The sequence below is a fragment of the Triticum dicoccoides genome, chromosome 1A (genome assembly GCF_002162155.2).
Source record: "Triticum dicoccoides isolate Atlit2015 ecotype Zavitan chromosome 1A, WEW_v2.0, whole genome shotgun sequence".
Lineage (NCBI taxonomy): Eukaryota > Viridiplantae > Streptophyta > Magnoliopsida > Poales > Poaceae > Triticum > Triticum dicoccoides.
The window spans coordinates 243827953-243835167 of record NC_041380.1 but is presented as its reverse complement, the minus strand read 5'-3'; the positions used below and the strand labels follow the sequence as shown (position 1 = coordinate 243835167).

General features: G+C 39.7%; 1 long non-coding RNA gene across 1 annotated transcript; it reads right to left on the bottom strand.

The window, feature by feature from the left end:
• Positions 1-2723: 2723 nt before the first annotated feature.
• LOC119267540 lies at positions 2724-4313 on the bottom strand. Its single transcript, XR_005132485.1, has 2 exons — positions 3353-4313; positions 2724-3254 (listed from the first exon to the last, which is right to left on the bottom strand). It is a non-coding gene; the product is annotated as an uncharacterized LOC119267540 (long non-coding RNA).
• Positions 4314-7215: the final 2902 nt, after the last annotated feature.

The following is a 7215-nucleotide window of genomic DNA, read 5'->3' as shown; positions in this document are numbered from 1 at the left end:
TTTTAATTTGAACTTATTAGTTATTCTTTGGAACGAGAATCTGAGGTTTTTATCGACTTTGAAATTCTCTGTTATTTTAATTTGAATGAGAATCTTAGTTTTATTCTTTAATAACGAGGAAATCAAGTTTTTTGAACCTCTTTGTTTTAAATTTTTGTAGTTCTTGGTTTTATTTTTTAATAGTGTGAAAAATCTAAAAAATTTATAGACATCGAACTTCACCATTTTTTAAAATTTGAACTTCTTAGTTTTATTGGTTAGTAACGGGGAAAATGATTTTTTTATATAAACAATGATACCATGCCGTTATTTTTAATTTGAACTTCTAGTTTTTATAAAATGGGGAAAATCAGTTTGTTTTTAATTTTCCTAGCCATGTGGATATTTTGATGTTGTGTTCCTTTTTGGGGGGAACTTGTTGCAATTAACATTTTTAGGTTTCATTTTATTACCTTTTCCTCATCCGAACTTTTCTGTTGCCAGGCACCTACACACGCATACACTCACATGGTTTTAACACACATCTAACCATCAAGATGTTTTCAAATTCGAACTACTGAGTTTTATTCGTTTAATAATGAGAAAATTCTGATTTTTTATAGGCATTGAACTTCACCATTTTTAAATTTGAACTTCTTAGTTTTTGGTTAGTAACAGGAAAATTCTATATTTTATAAACATCGAACCACTCTGTTATATTAATTTAAACATCTAGTTTTTGAAAATAGGGAATATCATTTATATATTATTTGAACTTCACCATTTTTTTCGTTTATGAGTTGTTTTTAAAAATGCAAAAAATAGAGTTGTGTTTTTTTTGAATAGGTAAATCCTAGGTTTTGATAAAGTCTGAACTTCTTTGTTATTTCAATTTGAACTTCATATTTTTTATTTTTGAGTAATGTATTGGTTTTGATTTTCAAATAAACATCAAATTTGACTACCTTTTCAATTTGAACTTCATCATTGATAATTTAACAAAAATATATATCTGTGTTTGTTTAGAACGGCAAATCATAGATTTTTTAATAAACATCTACACTTTTTAAAGTTTTTTAGTTGTTTCTTTACTTTAATTTCAAGTTCTTCATCTTATTATTTAGTAACGAGAAAAAAATTGAGCTTTATATATATACTTCAAACTACTCTGTTATTTTAATTTGAACTTCTTAGTGTTATTCTTAGAAAAAATATGTTTTCAAATAAGCATCAAACAAAAATTTTAAAATTAAAATTTCCTACTTTTATTTTTCCTAGAAACGGAAATAATTTGATTTTTCGGCATACTTCTCCGTTATTTTATTTGAACTTCTTGATTTTTATTTGTTTAGCAGCAAGGAAAATCTGTGTTTTGAAATTTGAACTTCATAGGTTTCTTGAACCGAACTTAAATGGTGAAAATCAAATGATTTGTTATTCTAAATTGAACTTCTAGGTCTTTATTAATTTTGAAAAGTAAAACTTCAGATTTTTTTAAACTTTCGACTACACTGTTATTTTTAATTTGAACTCTTATATTTTTTTGAATGGGGGAAATCATTCTTTGCTCAAAATCCTTTTTACAGACATCGAACATCACCATTTTTTAAATTTGAACTTCTTGGTTTTATTCTTTTAATAATGAGAAAAAACTAAAATTTTAATAGACATCTAACTTTACCATTTTTTTAATTTTGAATTTCTTAATTTTATTGGTTACTAATGGGGAAAACCCTTTTTTATAAACATTGGACGGCACCGATATTTTAATTTGAACTTCTAGTTTTTTTAGAATGGGAAAACCATTTTTTAGTAATTCTTTTGAAATGTTCCTCTTTTTTATTTGAACTTCTTGATCAATTTTTTTGAGCTTCTGGATTTTTAAAATATCAACATCCTCGTGTGTTTTTGTAAAACTATTTTTTAATGCAATATAATATCACACTTTTCATATTCTCCCCAAATGTTTTGCGAATGACATATTGTTTCAAGTTGATGATATGATACATATTTGAACTAACACACCTAGCTAGTTCATGCTTTTCCACTGTTTTTCTATGAAATGCAACAAGTTAAGATTCTTTGAACTCCTCTGCTGGTTATATATGAACAGCACCACATGATTCCGGTGCATGGCATTTTAGTTGGCCCACAATCCTCCATCACGCTGACGCTCGCCGTCCTCCGGCTCTCCACTCCATAGTTGAACTTTAGTTGTGCACATGCATACATGGATCCATCAAGATTCAAGAGTCAACGCAATCTTCAATTAATTTCTTCAAATTTTGTTCTCGGCCCATGGCGTCCATCAATTCGTTCAATAATTCGGCGGCATGGAACAACAAAGACAGAACGTTTCTTTTGTTCTGCAGAACGCAGGTGCCAAAACTTGCCAGCATTGATTTCGAGAGAGTGTTGGTGTTCCAGAAAATATACTTTGACATGCTTTTGACCTTCTCGAACAATTTCTTTTGACCTTCAGCCATTTTTCCTTATTCCAATATATGTGAGCCAACTTGACAACAACGTATAATGCTCTGCAGCTTCAACGTCGTGAGCGTCTCCGCCCGTGTCAACAAGGAACTGACACATGATGTTGCACAGACACCAGCTCCACCAGCAATACGCCGCGCTGCAAAAAAAAAATCAGTTAATATCAAGGTTCATAAACTACTATACATTTTGTAGTTAACATCATGCTTCACAAACTACTGGACATCATGGTTCACGGGGAGAGACGAGTAGAGAGAAGTACAAGTTTTCTTTTTGTGCAGTGAGCAGTATAATCTTTTGCTAGTCTTCTTCAGATATTACAGAAATAAACTCTGAACTTGTAACTTGATAGAAACTGAACTTCGGTTCTTTTGGAAATTTGGAAGACTATGTGAGTTGATTCCGCACAAGCCACCAGCTACACACGCCTGGGAGAAGAGAAATTGAGAGCAGGCCTCTGTATATATCCAATCGATCACAAAAGTAGCAGCTTCATATCACAAGTTCAGAAGAACGTTCAATAGAGACTTCAAAACAACAAGCTAAAAGGTTGAAAGGTTACAACCTGCAGCAGCAAGTCATGCAAACTAGCGTGACAGTCGGCGTATAGCCGTTGTAGACCTTTGCTTACATCCATAGTAGAACTTCAGGGCGGCCACCATATAGCTGTACTAGAACTTTTCATAAAACGTCTTTGCACTTGGTGTACAGCGGCCATAAGCAACGGCGGCCTCAAGCACGACCAGAGCCAACTCTCTGCAAGGGAGCCTTCGTATCCTTATCTGCTTACGGTTACGATACTGGTTAGGCTTATCTCTGAACCCAAACAGGTATGGTATTGAGCAGGAGTACACTCTCCTCCCGAAGGACGTGAACTGACCTCTTCGTTGGCCCATTGGTGGCTACCATGGCCCTCAGGCAAGAAAATTCTCAACAAATCTGTTCAAGCTTACATATAAAACATAAAACAAATATGTTCTTGAACTCAAAATTGTCCACAGTTCACTGGAGGTAGTAGGTTTTCAGATGATATTGATTGTGTGCATTTGTGCAGGGGCCAAACTACTGTACCGCCGGCGCCGACAAGGTGTTCGGGCGCGACATCGTGAATGCCCACTACAAGGCTTGCCTCTACGTCGGGATCAACATCAGCGGTATCAACTGGGAGGTCATGCCCGACCAGGTACGCAACTTGGTTCCTCTCTTGTAAAAAATACTCCGCTAGGCGTGGGGTTTGGGAATGTCTGAACCTGATTCCTCATCTTGGTGGCACGGCACTGACAGTGGGAGTTCCATGTCGGGCCGTCCCAACCAGCACCAGTTTCTATTGCTGCTACCGCCGGCGATGCGGAGAAGTCCACGGCGACGGCTGGGGCGCAGTCCGCGATGACCCCAGTGCCTGCGAATATCAACCCTGGCCCAGTCAGGTCGGGATCCTGCCGGATCCATGCGCACCGGTGCTCACGCGGGACGGTAGATGCAGCAGGGGTGCATTGGATGGTGGGCGGCGACGACGACGTCAGAGTTGGTGGTGAAGGGTTCGCGCTGGGTGGTGGAGATGTTGGCGAGGGCTAGGGGGTCTGGGGTGGTACCGGCGAGCTGGTGTGGGTGGGCGACGGTGAATCCGAATTGGTGGTTTCTTGGGGCGGCGGCGCATTGGCTTGTCGGGGCGGCGGCGGAGGCGCGCGAGGTCAGGGCGGCGGCGGCGCGCGAGGTCAGGACGGGGGCCTCGGCGACGCGAGGGTTCAGGGACGGGGCAGTGGGTTGGTAGGGGGGGTTCCTGGGGCGACGCCAACTGGGTCGGGATCGGGTGCGGGAGGTGGGTGATGGTTGGGTGGGCTCTTTTTCTTCGCTGCCGGTTCGGGTGCTCGGGAACATCCGGATCGGACCCTATATATAGGCAGGACGTGATCTCTACTCTTAAGGGAGCAGTTGGTAGTCTCGCTTCCAGGTTTTTTTTAGTCCCACCTTCCACGATTTTTTTTCGTCCTAAAAAATCTACGAAATTTCGTAGGTTAACCAAGGAAAACTCCCACCTTCCAGGTTTTTTTTCGTCCCACCTTCCATGGTTTTTTTTGGTACCTCGTCCCACCCCACACTAAGCCGCCACGAACCGCAAAAACCGCCTACCTTAGCCAAATCAACAAATCTCTCTCATTAATGCAATTTTCTTTAGGAAACAAATAATAGATTATTTCCTACCTTAGCTAAATCAACGGATCTCTTCTATAAATGCAATTTGCTTTAGCAAACAAATAATAAATTCTTTTCTACCTTAGCCAAATCAACGGATCTCTCCCATTAATGCAATTTGCTTTAGTAAACAAATAATAGATTCTTTTCTACCTTAGCCAAATCTACAAAATCTCTCTCATTAATGCAATTTGCTTTAGGAAACAAATAATAGATTTTCAGGAAACAAATAATCTCTAATTTCTAATAATTTCTACTCCTAATGAAGCAGTTGGTAGTCTCCTCCCACCTTTCATGGTTTTTTTTGGTACTTCCTCCCACCTTCGCTGGTTTTTTTCGTAGATTTTTTTCGTCCCCTCCCCTCACTTCATCGGTTTATTTTCGCGTCACCCTCTCACACAACGAAAGAAATCTAAACAGATCAGAACTTTCCATACTGGCGCAAGTTATTTAGTAATGTAGAATCAATCACGAACAATCTCTAAAGATCAAATCTAAATTAATTAACCTTACCTTAAATCACTCAATTACATTAATTAGAAAACAAATAATTGATTTTCAAAAAATCGCTCAATCACGTAAACCTTACCTTAACTCACGGATGGTAATCAATCTCTAAACAAAGGAAACAATACATCGAGGGAGCAGTAAATAAACTCCCTTTCTTATGACATGTATATGACCTTTCCTTCCCTCTACGTTGTCGAGCGTTCTTGATTCTCGAGGCCGATGCTTGGCCTGCGTCACTGGGTCGCGACGGTGCTGGAGGACGAGGACGGCGAGGCTGGGTGCCGCGGCACAGCGTTGGCCGCGGCCGGTGAAGGGGGCAAAGAAGGGCGGCTTCCCTGGCCCTGGCCATGGCCGTGACCCTGGGAGTTGGTGCGGTGGAAGTGGCACTTGAAGAACACGGCGTGGGTGGCCGACGCGCTTGGAAGCGGGCCCGTGGCCCGTGCCGGACGGCGCCGACGCCGACCCGGGCCACCTCTTCCGCGTATTCTTGGAGGTGTGGCTGGCCGATTTACATGAAATTAATTCCCTCAGTTGTGGTGGAAAATATAATACACATAATCCATATTGTTATGTACTAGCGTGTGTGTGTGAAATAGATGGATTATGGTCCCGTACCCAATAAGATGGATATGTGTGTGTTAGAGAGAGAGAGAGAGGGAGAGGGGGAGAGAGTGAGGAAGAGGGAGGCAGAGAGTGTGTGTGAGGAATTGATGGTAAAAAAGATCGCCAATGTCACTTGATATATATGAGAATATTAATATTGAACTTTTAAAGTTAATGTGGCCCCGTTGCAACGCACGGGTGTTCTTCTAGTTCAAATAGTTATTCTAATCTCATGATTAAAATAGTGTCACACTCTCTCTATGTATATATAGTGTTATTATTCATCACCTAGGGTGCAGAATAAGTTATTCTTCCTTCGAGGTAATCATACGATCGCTTCCTAAATAAATTATGTTTAGAATATAAATAGTTACATGCATATTGATTCAATATGTAAAATTTGGTGTAAAAACAAAAATATAGGTTAGAAGACCACAAAAATCACATTTATGTATGTTTTAAACTATGTTTTTACTTTCTTAATTTTACGTAACATAACATATTTTTACGGCGAGTACATATTTTGTTACGATTTCTTTTTATGTATAAAATAAGGCAAAAGTTACGAAACGTAATGTAGCGTCCCGACCTCAAACGGTCAAGTCTCTGTGCTTCAGTGTCTTCCCTGGATCGGTAATGCTGACACACACAGTACTCGAAGGATTTATAACAGAGTGGCAATCACACACTTATTACATCGAATGTCTCAAGACAGAGCTTATTACAATAAATATGGCTTAAGGCCATATAATACGATAACAGCGAAAGGCTTGGAAGATAAAGTGAGTCCATCAACTCCAACGACATAGCCGAGTGCATGACAAATGACCTATCGCACCTTACTCCTCGTCTGAAAAGTCTGCAACATGATACGTTATAGCCCGAAAACGGGTCAGCACGTGGAATATGCTGGCAAAGTAACACAGGAGAGTAATGAAGAGATAAAGGTATCACTATATGCATATATGGCTGGTGGAGGTTGTATGGTTAATATGTTTTGCGAAAAGCCAATTTTTCCCTACAGCAAAGGAATATATTTTATTTAACTATCATGGTAGTTGAACAATATTGAGAAGGTTCCTCCAACGCAATCCCAATTAAAACTAGTTATCAACCCAACAAATTAATTTAGATTGATGAGATCCATATGATAATCCAAGAGCCAGATACTCAAGATGTCTTTAACCGGGGACACGACTAACCATGATTAGTTTATACACTCTGCAGAGGTTTGCGCACTTTTCCCCATAAGACTCGATCTCCTCCGTTGGATTTCTCGCACTACGGGGTGTTTGAGAAACGGATGACCGAGACACAATCTTTCAGAAGAATTTGCTCTCTACTCCGGGCGGACCGGTACACCTACAATCCCCTACATCTGCTAGTCCATCTCTTCAAGTACTCACGCAACTTACTCAACTATGCCAGAGCCCATAA